The sequence below is a fragment of the Zalophus californianus genome, chromosome 5 (assembly GCF_009762305.2).
Source record: "Zalophus californianus isolate mZalCal1 chromosome 5, mZalCal1.pri.v2, whole genome shotgun sequence".
In the NCBI taxonomy this organism is placed as follows: domain Eukaryota; kingdom Metazoa; phylum Chordata; class Mammalia; order Carnivora; family Otariidae; genus Zalophus; species Zalophus californianus.
In genome coordinates this window covers 31,194,216-31,214,253 of record NC_045599.1, presented here as the reverse complement: position 1 = coordinate 31,214,253, position 20,038 = coordinate 31,194,216, and the positions used below count along the sequence as shown (strand labels likewise).

The following is a 20,038-nucleotide window of genomic DNA, read 5'->3' as shown; positions in this document are numbered from 1 at the left end:
AGGACCCTGGGATCATGATCTGAGCGGAAGGCAGAGGCTTAACGACTGAGCCACCCAGGTTGCCCCCATAAGAAAGGTTTATTAAAGTGAAAGTTCCTTTAAAGTACCAGAGCATAATAGATATTGATAGTTTCTCTTCTCTGTGCCCTTGCCCTATAAATGATGCATTTAATATTTTATTTTATTTTTATTTTATTATTATTATTTTTTGGTGGTCAGTAAAACAAAGTTTATTGAGCAATAGTAAAGTTTATTGAGTGATAAATATAAAGCTTCCAAAGAGGGAGGGGACCCGAGAGGGTTGCCTGCATTTAATATTTTAAAGACTTGCGGTTATTATAACTTAACTGACTTTATAATAGTAAGGAATCTTTCTTTCATTTTATTCTTGTCATAGGTATAGGATATTCCCAAGTTGATGGGGAAAGTGAAGAAAGGGTTTTTGCTTTTGGCTTGAAAGGGATATATGATTTTTGTTTTTTTAAACATATTTACTTTTTGAAATCACCATTTTTTAAAATGATAATTTTGGTGTGGTTTTAGCATAAATTATATGGAAATCATCCTAATTTTAGATTAGAAAAATTAACCACTAATGCTTTTCCAAATATGGATAATAAGTGAACAGTAGTAGTACTGTACCTGTTGTACATCTGTTTTATCAATTTCATATTTGTCATAACATATCCTTGAATAGTGTAGTATGGCTTATGAAAACAAACAGATTGGTTTTTCTGCTTTACATTGGATTAGGCTTAAATATTCCTATAGAACTTCTACCCATATTCAAAATTTTGTCCCCTTTTTCCTATGTCCTGCAAAATTGCACAGACTTGGGAAGAAATTTGTGGACTCTTGATTAGGTCTCGCCTTGTCAGTAGTGACCTCATGTTGCAGCCTGCTTCCATTTAGACTGCAGCTCTGATAATTGCTCGGCAGTTTTTATAAGCCCATCACCATCCTTCATGGTGTTTGAAGTCTCTTTATCTGATGTTTTTGTTGGGAGATGCCATGGATTCAGAATGGCTTGCAGAGCTCTGTTGCACAGGTAAAATGATCTGTATCAGATTTAATTGAAGCAGAGTTACAGTACTTCTATTGAAGTGTTATTTGTAACATTAAATATTTGTAATTGGGAAATTGAAATAATAATATTTCCCTGTGGTCACTGTATTTGAATTACAGAATCTCGTAATTGGAATAAATGGCTGCAAGATTGATTTTATGTAATGTTCTCAAGAAGATTATGTGATTGTAGGTAGATTTAAATATAAAGTTAACAGAAGGGAGAAAAAGGTCAGAGAATGACTATAATCTTTTAGCATTATACTTGACTGAGGACTCTAAAATATGCATGACCCTTGTAATTTATTGTTGGTTCTTTTAGTCTGGTCTTTTTTGGGGGGTTTAGTGAAAACAATTAGCATAAAGGTGGTCTTTATGGTATTTGTCTATATAGTACGTAAGTAATTTGACCTTAAATTTGTCTGCGATTATTTTTCTTGTGTCTTTATTAATCAGAACTCACATCCTTATGATACCACTGCTATTTTGTTGCTGATACAGATGGCATAACTGTACTGATAGTTTTTACAGCCATAGATAAGTGTTAGCCATGGTTTGTGCATAAATGCTTTCTACCCAAAGAAATTGGCTACAGTCTGAAAATATAGAATAATTAAATTCTTTGAAATCTGACAACCAAATCATTCCTTTGTCCTTTACAAGCTCGGAGAGTGAAGTTGTACAGTCAAGTTTGTAGCCTTTAAGTGACAATCTGACTTAAAAGTGCAAAATCTATTTATTGGATTTATTTACTACGGTTTTTCGGGGTGGGAAGAGGGTTTATTGAAAGCTGTTTATTTGATTGTCCCTGCATATTCTTTGGGACTAAAGAACCTTTATTGTTACAGTATCATTAAAAGGGTAGAAAACAGGGACGCCTGGGTGGCTCAGTTGGTTAAGCGTCTGCCTTTGGCTCAGGTCGTGATCCCAGTCCTGGGATCAAGTCCCACATCCGGCTCCCTGCTCAGCAGGAAGCTTGCTTCTCCCTCTGCTTGCTGCTCCCCCTGCTTTTGTGCTCTCACTCTTTCCCTCTCTCTCTCTCTCTCTGACAAATAAATAAAATCTTGAAAAGGGGATAGAAAACAAAATGATTAATTCCTCTGCCTATCCATCCAATATATGACCATTAGAACTTTTCCTCTTTTTGGCTCTTTTGGATAACTGGAACATTTTATTAAAGTTTAGTCATTTTAAAGGGTGGAAATTGGGAACCTGGGTGGCTCAGTTGGTTAAGCGACTGCCTTCGGCTTAGGTCATGATCCTGGAGTCCCGGGATCGAGTTCCGCATCGGGCTCCTTGCTCAGCGGGGAGTCTGCCCCTCCCTCTGACTCCCCCCTCTCGTACTCTCTCTATCTATCTCATTCTCTCTCTCAAATAAATAAATAAAATCTTTAAAAAAAAATAAAGGGTGGAAATTGATCTAGCAACTTTAACTTCTTTAACTTATTAGTATGGATAAGAGTCATCACTGGTGCTTATAAAAAATGTAGACTTTCGGGCCCTACCTCAGAGATTTGGGGAGGGCCCCAGAAATCTATTTTTTAAAAGCTTTTTAAAAAAAATTGGAAAATAAATCATATATACAGAAATAGGCATAAAACAAATGTATAACAAAACCAAGTTAGTCAAAGCATCTGTCTACCTGTGTAACCACCAGCCAGATGTAGAAATAAACACTGATAGCACCCCAGTAGTTCTCACAATCCTGATCTCCACCCACCTCTCACCCACTAAAGGAAACCACTATGTTGACTTTCTTTTGGTCAGTACATAGCCTTAAAAAATTTTTTTTCTTATTATTTAAATTCAGTTGACATATAGTATATTATTAGTTTCAGAGGTAGAGTTCAGTGATTCATCAGTTGTATATAACACCCATTGCTCATTACATCATGTGTAATGAGCACTTAATGTCCATCACTCAGTTATCCCATCCCCCAACCCCCCTCCCCTTGAGCAACCCCCAGTTTGTTTCCAGTGATTAAGAGTCTCTTATGGTTTGTCTCCCTCTGATTTCATCTTGTTTTATTTTTTCCCCCTCTTCCCCTATGCTCCTCTGTTTTGTTTCTTAAATTCCACATATGAGTGAAATCATATAATTTTCTTTCTCTGATTGGCTTCTTTTGCTTAGCATAATACCCTATAGTTCCATTTGCGTCATTGCAAGTAGTAAGATTTCCTTTTTTTAAATTAAATAAAATTTTATTTTTTTTTAAGATTTTTATTTATTTGAGGTAGAGCGAGAGAGCATGAGCTGGGGGGAGGGGCAGTGGGAGAGGGAGAAGCAGGCTCTCCACTGAGCAGGGAGCCTGATGCGGGGCTCGATCCCAGGATACTGGGATCATGACCCAAGTTGAAGGCAGACGCTTAACCCACTGAGCCACCCAGGTGCCCCAAGATTTCCTTTTTTGATGGCTGAGTACTATTCCATTGTGTATGTGTATGTATACATATACACACCACATCTTCTTCATCCATTCATCTGTCGATGGACTTCTGGGCTCTTTCCATACTTGGCTATTGTGGACATTGCTGCTATAAACATTGGGGTGCAGGTGCCCCTTTCGATCACTACATTTTGATCTTTGGGGTAAATTCCTAGTATTGCAATTGTTGGGTCCTAGGGTAGCTCTATTTTTAACTTCTTGAGGAACTGCCATACTGTTTTCCAGAGTAAGGCTGTACCAGCTTGCATTCCCATCAAGAGTGTAAGAGGGTTCCCCTTCTCCGCATCCTTGCCAATATTTGTTTCCTGACTCGTTAATTTTAGCCATTCTGACTGGTGTGAGATGGTATCTCAATGTGGTTTTGATTTGTATTTCCCTGATGCTGAATGATGGTGAGCATTTTTTTATGTATGTTGGCCATTTGGATGTCTTCTTTGTAGAAATGTCTGTTCATGTCTTCTGCCCATTTCTTGATTGGATTATTTGTTCTTTGGGTGTTGAGTTTGATAAGTTCTTTATAGATCTTGGATACTAGCCCTTTATCTGGTAAGACATTTGTAAATACCTTCTCCCATTCTATAGGGTGTCTTTTGGTTTTGTTGACTGTTTCCTTTTCTGTGCAAAAAGTTTTTATCTTGTTGAAGTCCCAGTAGTTCATTTTTGCCTTTGTCTCCCTTGCCTTTGGAGACATGTCTAGTGAGAAGTTCCTGCGGCCAAGGTCACAGAAGTCGCTGCCTATGTTGTCCTCTAGGATTTTAGTGGGTTCCTGTCTCACATTTAGGTCTTTCATCCATTTTGAGTCTATTTTTGTCTATGGTGCAGGAAAATGGTCCAGTTTCATTCTTCTGCACGTGGCTGTCCAATTTTCCCAACACCATTTGTTGAAGAGACTGTCCTTTTTCCATGGGATATTCTTTCCTGCTTTGTCGAAGATTAGTTGACCACAGAGTTGAGGGTCCATTTCTGGATTCTCTATTCTGTTCCGTTGATCTACGTGTCTGTTTTTGTGCCAGTACCATACTGTCTTGAAGATGACAGCTTTGTAATAGAGCTTGAAGTCTGGAATTGTGATGCCACCAGCTTTGCTTTTCTTTTTCAACATTCTTCTGGGTATTTGGGGTCTTTTCTGGTTCCATACAAATTTTAGGATTATTTGTTCCAGCTCTGTGAAAAAGTTGATGGCATTTTGATAGGGATTGCATTGAATGTATAGATTGCTCTAGGTAGCATAGACATTTAACAATATTTGTTCTTCCAGTCCATGAGCATGGAACGTTTTTTCATTTCTTTGTGTCTTCCCCAATTTTTTTAATGAGTGTTCTATAGTTTTCTGAGATCCTTTGCCTCTTTGGTTAGGTTTATTCTTAGGTATCTTTTTTTGTTTTAAAAAAAGATCTTATTGATTTATTTGACAGAGAGAGACACAGTGAGAGAGGGAACACAAGCAGGGGGAGTGGGAGAGGGAGAAGCAGACTCCTGGTGGAGCAGGGAGCCCAATGTGGGGCTCGATCTCAGGACTCTGGGATCATGATCTGAGCCGAAGGCAGGTGCTTAACGACTGAGTCACTCAGGCGCCCCTGTTCCTAGGTGTCTTACGGTTTTTGGTTCAGTTGTAAATAGGATCAACTCCTTAGTTTCTCTTTCTTCTGTCTCGTTGTTGGTGTATAGAAATGCAACTGATTTCTGTGCATCGATTTTGTATCCTGCCACTTTGCTGAATTCCTATATGAGTTCTAGCAATTTTGGGGTGGAGTCTTTTGGGTTTTCCACATAGAGTATCATGTCATCTGCAAATAGTGAGAGTTTGACTTCTTCTTTGCCAGTTTGGATGCTTTTTCTTTTTGTTGTCTGATTGCTGAGGCTTGGACTCCTAGTACTGTGTTGAACAACAGTGGTGATAGTGGACATCCCTACCATGTTCCTGACCTTAGGGGAAAAACTCTCAGTTTTTCCCTGTTGAGAATGATATTCGTTGTGGGCTTTTTGTATATGGTTTTTATGATACTGAGGTATGTTCCTTCTATCCCTATACTCTGGAGAGTTTTAATCAAGAAAGGATGCTATACTTTGTCAAATGCTTTTTCTGCATCTATTGGGAGAATTCTATGGTTTTTATCCTTTCTTTTATTAATGTAGTGTATCACATTGATTGATTTACAGTTGTTGAACCAACCTTGCAGCCCAGGAATAAACCCCACTTGGTGGTGGTGAATAATCCATTTAATGTACTGTTGGACCTATTGGCTAGTATCTTGAATTTTTGCATCCATGCTCATCAGGGATATTGGTCTGTAATTCTCCTTTTTCATGGGGTCTTTGTCTCATTTTAGGATCAAGGTAATGCTGGCCTCATAGAAAGAGTTTGGAAGTTTTCCTTCCATGTCTTTTTTTTGACACAGCTTAAGAAGAATAGGTATTAATTCTTCTTTAAATGTGTGGTAGAGGGGCATCTGGGTGGCTCAGTTGGTTAAGCGTCTGCCTTCGGCTCAGGTCATCGTGATCTCAGGGTCCTGGAATTGAGCCCTGCATCGGGCTCCCTGCTCAGCAGGGAGCCTACTTCTCACTCTCTCTCTTCTGCTCCTCCTGCTTGTGCTCCCTTGCTCCCTCTCTCTGTCTCTGTCAAATAAATAAAATCTTAAAAAAAAAAATAAAATAAACGTGTGGTAGAATTCCCCTGGGAAGCCATCCAGCCCTGGACTTTTGTTTGTTGAGAGATTTTTGATTACTGCTTCGGTTTCTTTGCTGGCTTTGGGTCTCTTCAGGGTTTTTATTTCTTCCTGTTTCAGTTTTGGTATTTTATAAGTTTCCAGAAATGCATTCATTTCTTCCAGATTGCCTAATTTTTTGGCATATAGTTGCTCAAGATATGTTCTTAATATTGTTTATATTTCCTTGGTGTTGGTTATGATCTCTCCTCTTTCATTCATGGTTTTATTAATTTGGGTCCTTCCTCTTTTCTTTTTGATAGGTCTGGCCTGGGGCTTATCAATCTTATTAATTCTTTCAAAGAACCAGCTCCTCATTTCATTGATCTGTTCTACTGTTCTTTTGGTTTCTGTTTCATTGATTTCTGCTCTAATTTTTATTAATTACCTTCTGCTAGGTTTAGGCTTTATTTGCTGTTCTTTCTCCAGCTCCTTTAGGTCTAAGGTTAGGTTGTATATTTCAGAACTTCCCTATTTCTTCAGAAAGGTTTGTATTGCTATATACTTCCCTCTTAAGTCCTCCTTTGCTGCATCCCAGAGGTTTTGAACAGGTGTGTTTTCATTTTCATTTGTTTCCATGAATTTTTTTATTTTTTTATTTTTTAGAACTTCTTGAGATTTTGGTGTAAGGTAAAGTCAAAGCGCACCAGAAATCACAAATTAAATGTTGAAGGGAAGGATGTTGGATTTATAAATTTTCTTCACACCATTCAACATACTACACTGGCAGTGGATTACAGTTATTAAAAATATTTTTAATCATATAAATATGCATTATATCTAAGCTTAGAAATTGCAAATATTACTGAGTAAAATATAACTGATCAGACCATGTAAAGATTTAACTTTTACAATTAAATAGGCAGCCCTATATGTAAACAACAAATCATTGTAGCAAAATAACAGAAAAAGATCTAACCTTAAAATTGACATTTAAGCACTCTGTAGAAAGAGCTTCGTTTATCTTTTTTTGTTTTTTTCTGCAGAAGTCACTAAATACTAACTTTCACCTGAAACTACTAGAAATGGGCCCTGGCTAAACTCTTCTTTGTGCACATATATGTGATTTTTCTCCCCACTGTTTCCTTCAGAAATGAAGTTCAAAAATGTTACTTAAGTTTGAAAATGTTTTTAAGTACTTACCTTGAGGGTATCAGCATGAAAGCATTTTGAACTAAGAGTAATCCATTCATGAAAACTAGCATAATATTGGCAGTTAATTTTTTTTAATAAAGCTGAGAGATGTTAATGTTAAGTGTGCCAAACCAGGATGACTTACTGTTGTCTGATAAAGCACTTGTGCAATTTGCCGTTCATGTGTTTGCTGTGAGGGAGACCTGAAGGTTACTGCATGACTGGTAAATGATGTTTATTTGGTTTCCTATAGAGAACCTTGAGAATATTTTTCTTTTTTTCTTTTTCTAATTTAAATTCAGTTAACATATAGTGTATTATTAGTTTCGGAGGTGTAGAGTTCAGTGATTCATTAGTATTATATGACACCCAGCGCTCATTACATCACATGTTCTCCTTAATGCCCATCACCCAGTTGCCTCATCTCCCCACCCAGCTCCCCTCCAGCAACCCTCAGTTTGTTTCCTCTGATTAAGAATCTCTTATGGTGGGATGCCTGGTGGCTCAGTCGTTAGGCGTCTGCCTTCGGCTCAGGTCTGTTTCTTAAATTCCACATATGAGTGAGATTGTATAATTGTCTTTCTCTGATTGACTTAGTTTGGTTAGCATAATACCCTCTAGTTCCAGCCATGTCGTTTCAAATGGCAAGATTTCATTTTTTTGATGGCTGAGTAATATTCCATGTGTGTATATATACCACATCTTCTTCTTCTTTTTTTTTTTTTAAAGAAAGATAAAAATCTGTTTATTATTGTAAAGGACCTTAGTTGTCTTCTGGCATATAAAGGGAAAAACTGACCCACAGTTTCACACACTAGTTGTTTACTTCTATCTCTGAATTTTCTATCTTCATCTACAAAACAGGGAAAAATAACATCTTTGTCAACAGATATTTTGAGGATGGAAAGTGATAATTCAATGAAAGACTATAACACATTACCCAACACATAACACAGATTTAAGCATCTTCCAGCCAAGTCGTCTTTTTCTCAAATGAAGTCCTAAAACATTTGACTATGTTTGTTTGCTGCTCTTGTATTTTCTCTTCTTATGGAAAAATGTAGCTATGTTTCTCTTCCATTTCTTCTTTGACGTGTCTTCCATGCCCTTCCCTCTAATGACAACCCATATGCTGGGTACTTTTCTAAGCTTTCTGACCTCCAGTGATCCTTTCCCCTTGATATTCTTGCACTTGTGTAGTCTCCTCCTCCATCAAATAAGATTGACTTTGTAACCAGTAGGATTTTGCAGAAATCATGGTGTATGACACCAGCTTTATGAATCTTGGACAGTGTAAATCTACTCCAGCACTCAGTTTCTCCATCTTCCAGAAAGTGGTCACTTTTCTGTTCAGAGTGTTGTTACTATTCTTATCTTCGATCTCCTCTTCAGTTTGTAGGTGTTCAGAATGGTTTGATCCCTATTCAGCTGAATTCCTGAGACCATACGAAATCCAGGTCTCCTACTCCTCCGCCATCTTGCTCCGCCCCCCAACATCTTCTTCTTTTTTTTAATTTAATTTTATTATGTTATGTTAGTCACCATACAATACATCATTAGGTTTTCATGTGGTGATCCACGATTCATTGTTTTCGTATAACAGCCAGTGCTCCATGCAGTACGTGCCCTCCTTAATACCCATCACAGGGCTAACCCATCCCCTCACCCCCTTCCCCTCTAAAACCTCAGTTTGTTTCCCAGAGTCCATAGTCTCTCATGGTTCATCTCTCCCTCCGATTTCCCCCCCTTCATTTTTCCCTTCCTTCTCCTAATGTCCTCCACAAATAAGTGAAACCATATCATAATTGATTTTCTCTGCTTGACTTATTTCACTTAGCATAATCTCCTCCAGTCCCATCCATGCTGATGTAAAAGTTGGGTATTCATCCTTTCTGATGGCTGAGTAATATTCCATTGTATATATGGACCACATCTTCTTTATCCGTTCATCTGCTGAAGGTCATCTCTGCTCTTTCTACAGTTTGGCTATTGTGGACATCGCTGCTATGAACATTGGGGAGCATATGGCCCTTCTTTTCACTACATCTGTGTCTTTGGGGTAGATGCCCAGGAGTGCAGTTGCTGGTTCATAGGGTAGCTCTGTTTTTAATTTTTTGAGGCACCTCCATGCTGTTTTCCAAAGTGGCTGTACCAACTTGCATTCCCACCAACAGTGTAGGAGGGTTCCCCTCTCTCCACAACCTCTCCAACATTTGTTTCTTGCCCTATTTTTGCCATCCTGACTGGTGTAAGGTGGTATCTCAGTGTGGTTTTAATTTGAATTTCTCTGATGGCTAATGATGATGAACATTTTTTCATGTGTCTGTTAGCCATTTGTATGTCTTCTTCAGAGAAGTGTCTTTTCATGTCTTCTGCCCATTTTTTGACTTGATTATTTGTTTTTTGGGTGTTGAATTTGAGAAGTTCTTTATAGATCTTAGATACCAGTCCTTTATCTGTAGTGTCATTTGCAAATATCTTCTCCCGTTCTGTGGGTTGCCTCTTTGTTTTGTTGACTATTTCCTTTGCTGTGCAGAAGCTTTTTATCTTGATGAAGTCCCAAAAGTTCATTTTTGTTTTTGTTTCATTAGCTTTTGGAGATGTATCTTGAAGGAAGTTGCTGTGACCGATGTCAAAGAGGTTATTGCCTATGTTCTGGATTTTGATGGATTCCTGTCTCACATTGAGGTCTTTCATCCATTTTGAGTTTATCTTTGTGAATGGTGTTAGAGAATGGTCAAGTTTCATTTTTCTGCATGTGCCTGTCCAATTTTCCCAGAACCATTTATTGAAGAGACTGTCTTTTTTTCCATTGCATATTTTTTCCTGCTTTGTCAGGATTTTTTGACCATAGAGTTGAGGGTCCATATCTGGGCTCTCTATTCTGTTCTATTTCTATTTTTATGCCGGTACCATGCTGTCTTGGTGATCACTGCTTTGTAATATAACTTGAAATCGGGCAACGTGATACCCCCAGTGTTGTTTTTCTTTTTCAGAATTTCCTTGGCGGTTTGGGGTCTTTTCTGATTCCATACAAATTTTAGGATTGTTTGTTCCAGTACTTTGAAAAGTGTAATTGGAATTTTGATCGGGATGGCATTGAAGTTTTAGATTGCTCTGGGTAGCATAGACATTTTTTAAAAAATTTTTATTCTTATGTTAATCACCATATATTACATCATTTGTTTTTGATGTAGTGTTCCATGATTCATTGTGTGTTCATAACACCCAGTGCTCCATGCAGAATGTGCCCTCTTTAATACCCATCACCAGGCTAACCCATCCCCCTACCCTCCTCCCCTCTAGAACCCTCAGTTTCTTTTTCAGAGTCCATCATCTCTCATGGTTCGTCTCCCCCTCTGACTTACTCCCCTTCATTCTTCCTCTCCTGCTATCTTCTTCTTTTTCTTTTTTCTTAAAATATGTTGCGTTATTTGTTTCAGAAGTACAGATCTGTGATTCAATAGTCTTGCACAATTCACAGCGCTCACCATAACACATACCCTCCCCAATGTCTGTCACCCAGCCACTCCATCCCTCCCACCCCCAACCACTCCAGTAACACTCAGTTTGTTTCCTGAGATTAAGAATTCCTCATTATCAGTGAGGTCATATGATACATGTCTTTCTCTGATTGACTTATTTCACTCAGCATAACACCCTCCAGTTCCATCCACGTCGTTGCAAATGGCAAGATCTCATTCCTTTTGATGGCTGCATAATATTCCATTGTGTATATATACCACATCTTCTTTATCCATTCATCTGTCGATGGACATCTTGGCTCTTTCCACAGTTTGGCTATTGTGGACATTGCTGCTATAAACATTGGGGTGCACGTACCCCTTCGGCTCCCTACATTTGTATCTTTGGGGTAAATACCCAGTAGTGCAATTGCTGGATCGAATGGTAGCTCTAATTTCAACTGTTTGAGGAACCTCCATACTGTTTTCCAGAGTGGTTGCACCAGCTTGCATTCCCACCAACAGTGTAGGAGGGTTCCCCTTTCTCCACATCCCCGCCAACATCTGTCGTTCCCTGACTTGTTAATTTTAGCCATTCTGACTGGTGTGAGGTGGTATCTCATTGAGGTTTTGATTTGGATTTCCCTGATGCCGAGCGATGTTGAGCACTTTTTCATGTGTCTGTTGGCCATTTGGATGTCTTCTTTGGAAAAATGTCTGTTCATGTCTTCTGCCCATTTCTTGATTGGATTATTTGTTCTTTGGGTGTTGAGTTTGATAAGTTCTTTATAGATTTTGGATACTAGCCCTTTATCTGATATGTCATTTGCAACTATTTTCTCCCATTCTGTCGGTTGACTTTTGGTTTTGTGGACTGTTTCTTTTGCTGTGCAGAAGCTTTTTATCTTGATGAAATCCCAATAGTTCATTTTTGCCCTTGCTTCCCTTGCCTTTGGCGATGTTTCTAGGAAGAAGTTGCTGCGGCTGAGGTCGAAGAGGTTGCTACCTGTGTTCTCCTTTAGGATTTTGATGGACTTCTGTCTCACGTTTAGGTCTTTCAGCCATTTGGAGTCTATTTTTGTGTGTGGTGTAAGGAAATGGTCCAGTTTCACTCTTCTGCATGTGGCTGTCCAATTTTCCCAACACCATTTGTTGAAGAGACTGTCTTTTTTCCATTGGACATTCTTTCCTGCTTTGTCAAAGATAAGTTGACCATAGAGTTGAGGGTCCATCTCTGGGCTCTCGATTCTGTTCCATTGATCTATGTGTCTGTTTTTGTGCCAGTACCATACTGTCTTGACGATGACAGCTTTGTAATAGAGCTGGAAGTCCGGAATTGTGATGCCGCCAGCTTTGCTTTTCTTTTTCAATATTCCTCTGGCTATTCGGGGTCTCTTCTGGTTCCATACAAATTTTAGGATTATTTGTTCCATTTCTTCGAAAAAAGTGGATGGTATTTTGATGGGGATTGCATTGAATGTGTAGATTGCTCTAGGTAGCATTGACATCTTCACAATGTTGGTTCTCCCAATCCATGAGCATGGAACGTTTTTCCATTTCTTTGTGTCTTCTTCAATTTCTTTTCTGAGTATTTTATAGTTTTCTGAGTACAGATCCTTTGCCTCTTTGGTTAAATTTATTCCTAGGTATCTTATGGTTTTGGGTGCAATTGTGAATGGGATCGACTCCTTGATTTGTCTCTCTTCTATCTTGTTGTTGGTGTATAGGAATGCCACTGATTTCTGTGCATTGATTTTATAGCCTGCTACTTGACTGAATTCCTGTATGAGTTCTAGCAGTTTTGGGGTGGAGTCTTTTGGGTTTTCCACATACAGTATCATATCATCTGCAAAGAGTGAGAGTTTGACTTCCTCTTTGCCGATTTGGATGCCTTTGATTTCTTTTTGTTGTCTGATTGCTGTGGCTAGGACTTCTAATGCTATGTTGAATAGCAGTGGTGAGAGTGGACATCCCTGCCGCGTTCCTGACCTTAGCGGAAAAGCTCTCAGCTTTTCCCCATTGAGAATGATATTCGCTGTAGGTTTTTCATAGATGGCTTTTATGATATTGAGGTATGTACCCTCTATCCCTATACTCTGAAGAGTTTTGATCAAGAAAGGATGCTGTACTTTGTCAAATGCTTTTTCTGCATCTATTGAGAGGATCATATGATTCTTGTTCTTTCTTTTGTTAATGTATTGTATCACGTTGATTGATTTGTGGATGTTGAACCAGCCTTGCAGCCCAGGGATAAATCCCACTTGGTCATGGTGAATAATCCTTTTAATGTACTGTTGGATCCTGTTGGCTAGTATTTTGGTGAGAATTTTTGCACCCATGTTCATCAAGGATGTTGGTCTGTAATTCTCCTTTTTGATGGGGTCTTTGTCTGGTTTTGGGATCAAGGTAATGGTGGCCTCATAAAATGAATTTGGAAGTTTTCCTTCCATTTCTATTTTTTGGAACAGTTTCAGGAGAATAGGTATTAATTCTTCTTGAAATGTCTGATAGAATTCCCCTGGGAAGCCATCTGGCCCTGGGCTTTTTTTCTTGGGAGATTTTTGATGACTGCTTCAATTTCCTTAGTGGTTAGAGGTCTGTTCAGGTTTTCTATTTCTTCCTGGTTCAATTTTGGTAGTTGATACATCTCTAGGAATGCACCCATTTCTTCCAGGTTATCTAATTTGCTGGCATAGAGTTGCTCATAATATGTTCTTATAATTGTTTGTATTTCTTTGGTGTTGGTTGTGATCTCTCCTCTTTCATTCATGATTTTGTTGATTTGGGTCCTTTCTCTTTTCTTTTTGATATGTCTGGCCAGGGGTTTATCAATCTTGTTAATTCTTTCAAAGAACCAGCTCCTAGTTTCGTTGATCTGTTCTACTGTTCTTTTGGTTTCTAGTTCATTGATTTCTGCTCTGATCTTTATTATTTCTCTTCTCCTGCTGGGTTTAGGCTTTATTTGCTGTTCTTTCTCCAGCTCCTTTAGGTGTAGGGTTAGGTTGTGTATTTGAGACCTTTCTTGTTTCTTGAGAAAGGCTTGTATTGCTATATACTTTCCTCTCAGGAGTGCCTTTGCTGAATCCCAAAGATTTTGGACAGTTGTGTTTTCATTTTCATTGGTTTCCATGAATTTTTTTAATTCTTCTTTAATTTCCTGGTTGTCCCATTCATTCTTTAGTAGGATGCTCTTTAGCCTCCATGTATTTGAGTTCTTTCCGATTTTCCTCTTGTGATTGAGTTCTAGTTTCAAAGCATTGTGGTCTGAAAATATGCAGGGAATGATCCCAATCTTTTGGTACCGGTTGAGACCTGATTTGTGACCTAGGATGTGATCAATTCTGGAGAATGTTCCATGGGCACTAGAGAAGAATGTGTATTCCGTTGCTTTGGGATGGAATGTTCTGAATATGTCTGTGAAGTCCATTTGGTCCAGTGTGTCATTTAAAGTCTTTATTTCCTTGTTGATCTTTTGCTTAGATGATCTGTCCATTTCAGTCAGGGGGGTGTTAAAGTCCCCCACTATTATTGTATTGTAGTCAATGTGTTTCTTTGCTTTTGTTATTAATTGCCTTATATAATTGGCTGCTCCCATGTTCGGGGCATAGATATTTACAATTGTTAGATCTTCTTGTTGGATAGGCCCTTTAAGTAGGATAGAGTGTCCTTCCTCATCTCTTATTACAGTCTTTGTTTTAAAATCTAGTTTGTCTGATATAAGGATTGCCACCCCAGCTTTCTTTTGGTGTCCATTAGCATGGTAAATGGTTTTCCATCCCCTCACTTTCAATCTGGGGGTGTCTTTGGGTCTAAAATGAGTCTCTTGCAGACAGCATATTGATGGGTCTTGTTTTTTAATCCAATCTGATAGCCTGTGTCTTTTGATTGGGGCATTGAGCCCATTTACATTCAGGGGAACTATTGAAAGGTATGAATTTAGTGCCATTGTATTGCCTGTAGGGTGACTGTTACTGTATGTTGTCTGTGTTCCTTTCTGATCTTTGCTGCTTTTAGGCTCTCTCTTTGCTTAGAGGACCCCTTTCAATATTTCTTGGAGGGCTGGTTTCGTGTTTGCAAAGTCTTTTAGTTTTTGTTTGTTCTGGAAGCTTTTTATCTCTCCTTCAATTTTCAATGACAACCTAGCTGGATATAGTATTCTTGGCTGCATATTTTTCTCGTTTAGTGCTCTGAAGATATCTTGCCAGTCCTTTTTGGCCTGCCAGGTCTCTGTGGATAGGTCTGTTGCCAATCTAATATTTTTAGCATTGTAGGTTACATATCTCTTCTCCCGAGCTGCTTTCAGGATTTTCTCTTTGTCTCTGAGACTCGTAAGTTTTACTATTAGATGTTGGGGTGTTGACCTCTTATTATTGATTTTGAGAGGGGTTCTCTGTGCCTCCTGGATTTTGATGCCTGTTTCCTTCCTCACATTACGGAAGTTCTGTGCTGTTATTTGCTCCAATATACCTTCTGCCCCTCTCTCTCTTTCTTCTTCTTCTGGGATCCCAATTATTCTAATGTTGTTTCGTCTTATCGTATCACTTATCTCTCGAATTCTGCCCTCGTGATCCTGTAGTTGTTTCTCTCTCTTTTTCTCAGCCTCTTTATTTTCCATCATTTGATCTTCTATATCGCTGATTCTCTCTTCTGCCTCATTTATCCTAGCAGTTAGTGCCCCCATTTTTGATTGCACCTCATCAATAGCCTTTTTGATTTCGACTTGGTTAGATTTTAGTTCTTTTATTTCTCCAGAAAGGGTTTCTCTAATAACTTCCACGCTTTTTTCAAGCCCAGCTAGTATCTTTAAAGTCATGATTCTGAACTCTAGGTCCGACATCGTACTAATGTCCGTATTGAATAGGTCCCTGGCTGACGGTACTACCTCTTGTTCTTTTTGCTGAGGTGATTTTTTTCGTCTTGTCATTTTGTCCAGAGGAGAATAGATGAATGAGAGAACAAAATGCTAACAGGTTTACAATGTCCCCAGCAAATATACTGTATACAAATCAGAAAAGACCTGAAACCAGGGGAAAAGAAAGGGAAAGAAAGAAAAAAGAAAGAGAAAAAAAAAAGAAAAAAAAGATAACAAAAAGAGAACAATACAAAAAAAGCAGAATATGATCAAATATGATCAGGCTAGTGCATAGATCAGTGCCACACACTAGATTTTGGGTGTATTTTGGTCTGTTAGAAAAAAGTGCCTCCTAAAATTTTAAAGGAAGAAAGACACATATGTACAAAATAAGGGTTGATACAATGAAGGGATGGAAGATGACTGTAAAGATGAAAATTATAAAAGATTTTATAAAAGGACTTGATAAGAAGTTGTTTGAAAAAAGAAAGAAGATTTAAGAAAAAAAAAAAAGAAAAGGAGAGAATGTGATCAGGCAGGAGACTAGAACAGAGCCATACACTAGTGATTTAGGGTATATTTTGATCTGTTAGAAGAAACTATCTCAAAATTTTAAAGAGAGAACAACTTAAATATATATGCCAAAAATAAGGGTAACTACTATGAAGGGATAAAATATGACTCTAAAGATGAAAAATAAAAAATGTTTTTTTTTTAAAAAGATTGATAAGATGTTGGTTGAAAAAGGGAAAAATAAAAATAAAAAAAAAACAGTTAACAAAAATTAACTTTGATGAACTAATGAATCATGGTAAAAAAAAGCCATGAATTCTATGTGCAGTATTCCCCTAGCGCTGGAGTTATCCCGTTCTCCTTGATCGGTAAACTTGGTCTTGGCTTGCTGGCTGTTCGTGCTGATCTTCTGGGGGAGGGCCCTGCCTGTTGCTGTGGTTTCCAAATGTCTTTGCCTGAGGCTGAATTGCCCCGCCCTTGTCGGTCCGGGCTAAGCAAGCTGCTTGGGTTTGATCTCAGGAGCTTTTGTTCCCTGCAAGCTCTCGGTACAGCCTTGGAGGACCAGGGCAAAAATGGTGGCCTCCCAGTCTCCGCCCGGAGGAGCTGAGAACTCCGGGCCCCGCTCCTCAGTGCGCCCCCGGAGAAAAGCAGTCACTCCCGTGTCCCCGGTCTCCGGCCGCACTCCGCGCTCACCCGGCCTGTGACCGAGCGTTTATATTTCTGGCACCCGACCCCGTGTGGAGTCTCCAAACCCAGCAGATCCCTGTGGTGCGCTCCTGCGCCGCTCCTCCTCGGGAAGGAACGGGAGTCTCCCTGGCTCTGCCGCTTGTTGGGTCCCTGCTGGAGGAGCAGTGGCCCGACTGGGCCGCGGATCACAGTTTATGGCCACCCCGAGCTGAGAGCCCGCGCCTCAGCTCCGTCTCTGCAGCCGGCTTCCCCGCTCCGATACCTGGGAGCTCTGGCGCACTCAGGCACCCCTGGTCCTTCTGAGACCCCAAGGGTCCCGAGACCACACTGCCCCGGGAGGATTCCACCCCCCGCCTAGCCACTGCAGCTACGTCCCTCAGCGGAGCCAACTTCTAACAGTTCCGATTTTGTGCCCCGGGGCTCTAGCACTTGCCAGAAGCGGCCGGTGGAGGCCCCTCCCCCGCCGTCTATCCTCCCGAATATCGCCTCAGATTCACTTCTCCGCACGTTGTACCTTCCAGTAAGTGGTCGCTTCTCTGTTCAGAGAGTTGTTGCTACTCTCCTCTTCGATCTCCTGTTGAGTTCGTAGGTGTTCAGAATGGTTTGATCCCTATTCAGCTGAATTCCTGAGACCAGACGAAATCTAGGTCTCCTACTCCTCCGCCATCTTGCTCCGCCCCCCTAGCATAGACGTTTTAACAATGTTTAGTCTTCCGGTCCATGAGCATGGGATGCTTTTCCATCTTTTTGTGTCTTCAATTTCTTTCATGAGTGTTCTGTAGTTCCTAGAGTATAGATCCTTTACCTCTTTGGCTAGGTTTCTTCCGAGGTATCTTAACGGTTTTTGGTGCTATTGTAAAATGGAATAGTTTCTCTAATTTCTTTTTCTACAGTTGCATTGTTAGTGTATAAGAAAAAACTGATTTCTGTGCATTGATTTTGTATCCTGACGCATTATTGAATTGCTGTATGAGTTCTGGTAATTTATCACATCTTCTTTATCCATTCATCCCGTCGATGGACGTCTGGGCTCTTTTCATAGTTTGGCTATTGTGGACATTGCTGTTATAAACATTGGGGTACACGTGCCCCTTTGGATCACTACATTTGTATCTTTGGAGTAAATCCCTAGTAGTACATTTGCTGGGTTGTAGGATAGTTCTATTTTCAACTTTTTGAGGAACCTCCATACTGTTTTCCAGAGTGAATCCTGAGAATATTAATCTGATAGACTCTGTTCCTAATGTTGGTTAGTGTTTGTGTTGGCACATTTATAGGGGATCTTCATGAAACTAATTACATTTCCTTTTTTTTATTTTAAAGATTTTATTTATTTATTTGACAGAGAGAGACACAGCAAGAGAGGGAATACAAGCAGGGGGAGTGGGAGAGGGAGAAACAGGCTTCCCGCGGAGCAGGGAGCCCAATGTGGGGCTCGATCCTAGGACTCTGGGATCATGACCTGAGCCGAAGGCAGACGCTTAACAACTGAGCCACCCAGGTGCCCCTACATTTACTTTTTAAAGTAACTTTTTATTGAAGAGTCACATACATACAGAAAAGTTCAGAAATCATAAAGTCATTGAATTATCAAACACTAAACTTGTATAAGCACCACTTGAGTTACTTGCTCCTTCTCAAATGCTCCATGTCCCTGTTTGCCAAAAGTAGCTGCTATATGGCTTTTGTAGATTTTTTTTCCTGTTAGTGATTTTTTTCCTTTAAAAATCCAACTTTGAGGTTACAACTTTTATGCAATAACATGCACTTATTTTATAAATGCACACATACACATAATATACCTGTTAAGAACCACGACAGTCAAGACAGACTTTCCATCACCCAACAGTCTGGCCCCAGACTGCCATTCATCTGCTTTCTGTCATTGTATAGATAAGTTCAGCCTGTTTTAGAATTTCATGTAAATGGAATCTCCTACAGTAGGTACTCTTTTGTGTCTGGCATCATTGCTTGACATAATGTTGAGATTCATGTTGCGTATTTCAGATGTTTGTACCATTCATTTATTCATTTTAAAAAATTAATTTTTTTTTAAGATTTTATTTGACAGAGGGAGAGAGAGCATAAGCAGGGAGAGCAGCAGAGGGAGAGGGAGAAGCAGGCTCTCAGTCTAGCAGGGAGCCCGATGTGGGGCATGATCCCAGGACCAAGACCTGAGCCGAAGGCAGCGCTTAACCGACTGAGCCACCCAGGCGCCCCTGTTTGTACTTTTTATTTAAAAAAAACACTGAGCATATTCCATTGTAGGGTTGTCCCACACCTTGTATCTGCTTTCACCTGTTTGGTTTGATACCTTTGTTTGGCTGTTGTGAATAAAGCCTCTATGCTTGAGCTAGTTGTTGTCTTCTTTTTTTTTTTTTAAAGATTTTATTTATTTATTTGAGAGAGAGAGAATGAGAGAGAGCATGAGATGGGGGAGGGTCAGAGGGAGAAGCAGACTCCCCGCCGAGCAGGGAGCCCGATGCGGGACTCGATCCAGGGACTCCAGGATCATGACCTGAGCCGAAGGCAGTCACTTAACCAATTGAGCCACCCAGGCGCCCCTTGTGCTAGTCTTCTAAAGGAATTATGCTTTCACTTCTCTTGAGTAAATACCCAGGAGTACAATTACTGGCTCATTTGGTAAGTTGTATAAGGAAGTGCCAAACTGGTTTCCAAAGTGGTTGGGATGTTTTAAATTTCCAGCAGCAATATAGGAAGGTTCTAGTTGCTTCACATCCTTACCAGCACTTTGTTTTAATTTTAAACATTTTAGTGGTATCCACATCTCCTTGTGGGTTTCTGTAGAACTTTTAACTATGGTAAAAATGAAGATGTTATCTATATTTTTATAAGTATCAGTAGATACTGTGGTGCAGAATTTGCTAAGGAATGCCTGTTAATAGTACAGTGAATGAGGTAGTATGATTTTAGTATCGATTTTGCCTTTTTCGTAACTTGAGAATATCCTCTGAGTAGTAGCGTATGCTGTTAATTCTGGCAAGGAGTACAGAGTAAGCATTGAGGCCTTGTACTATCCTAGATGAGGTGGTTTTGTTGGGATAGTAGTCCACTTTTTTTTCGCTTCAGCCTTGGAATATAGGTCAGTGTTTCTCCAAGTGAGCACCAGATGAAATAGTCGGCTACACACACACACACACACACACACAC

The 20,038-nt window shown here is 39.6% G+C and overlaps 1 protein-coding gene across 7 annotated transcripts in view; it reads left to right on the top strand.

Moving 5' to 3' along the window:
- The window catches only part of FAM13B (family with sequence similarity 13 member B), an 89,281-nt gene that overhangs the window by 35,607 nt on the left and 33,636 nt on the right, over nt 1-20,038 (top strand). The gene's annotated exons all lie outside the window — the stretch shown is intronic.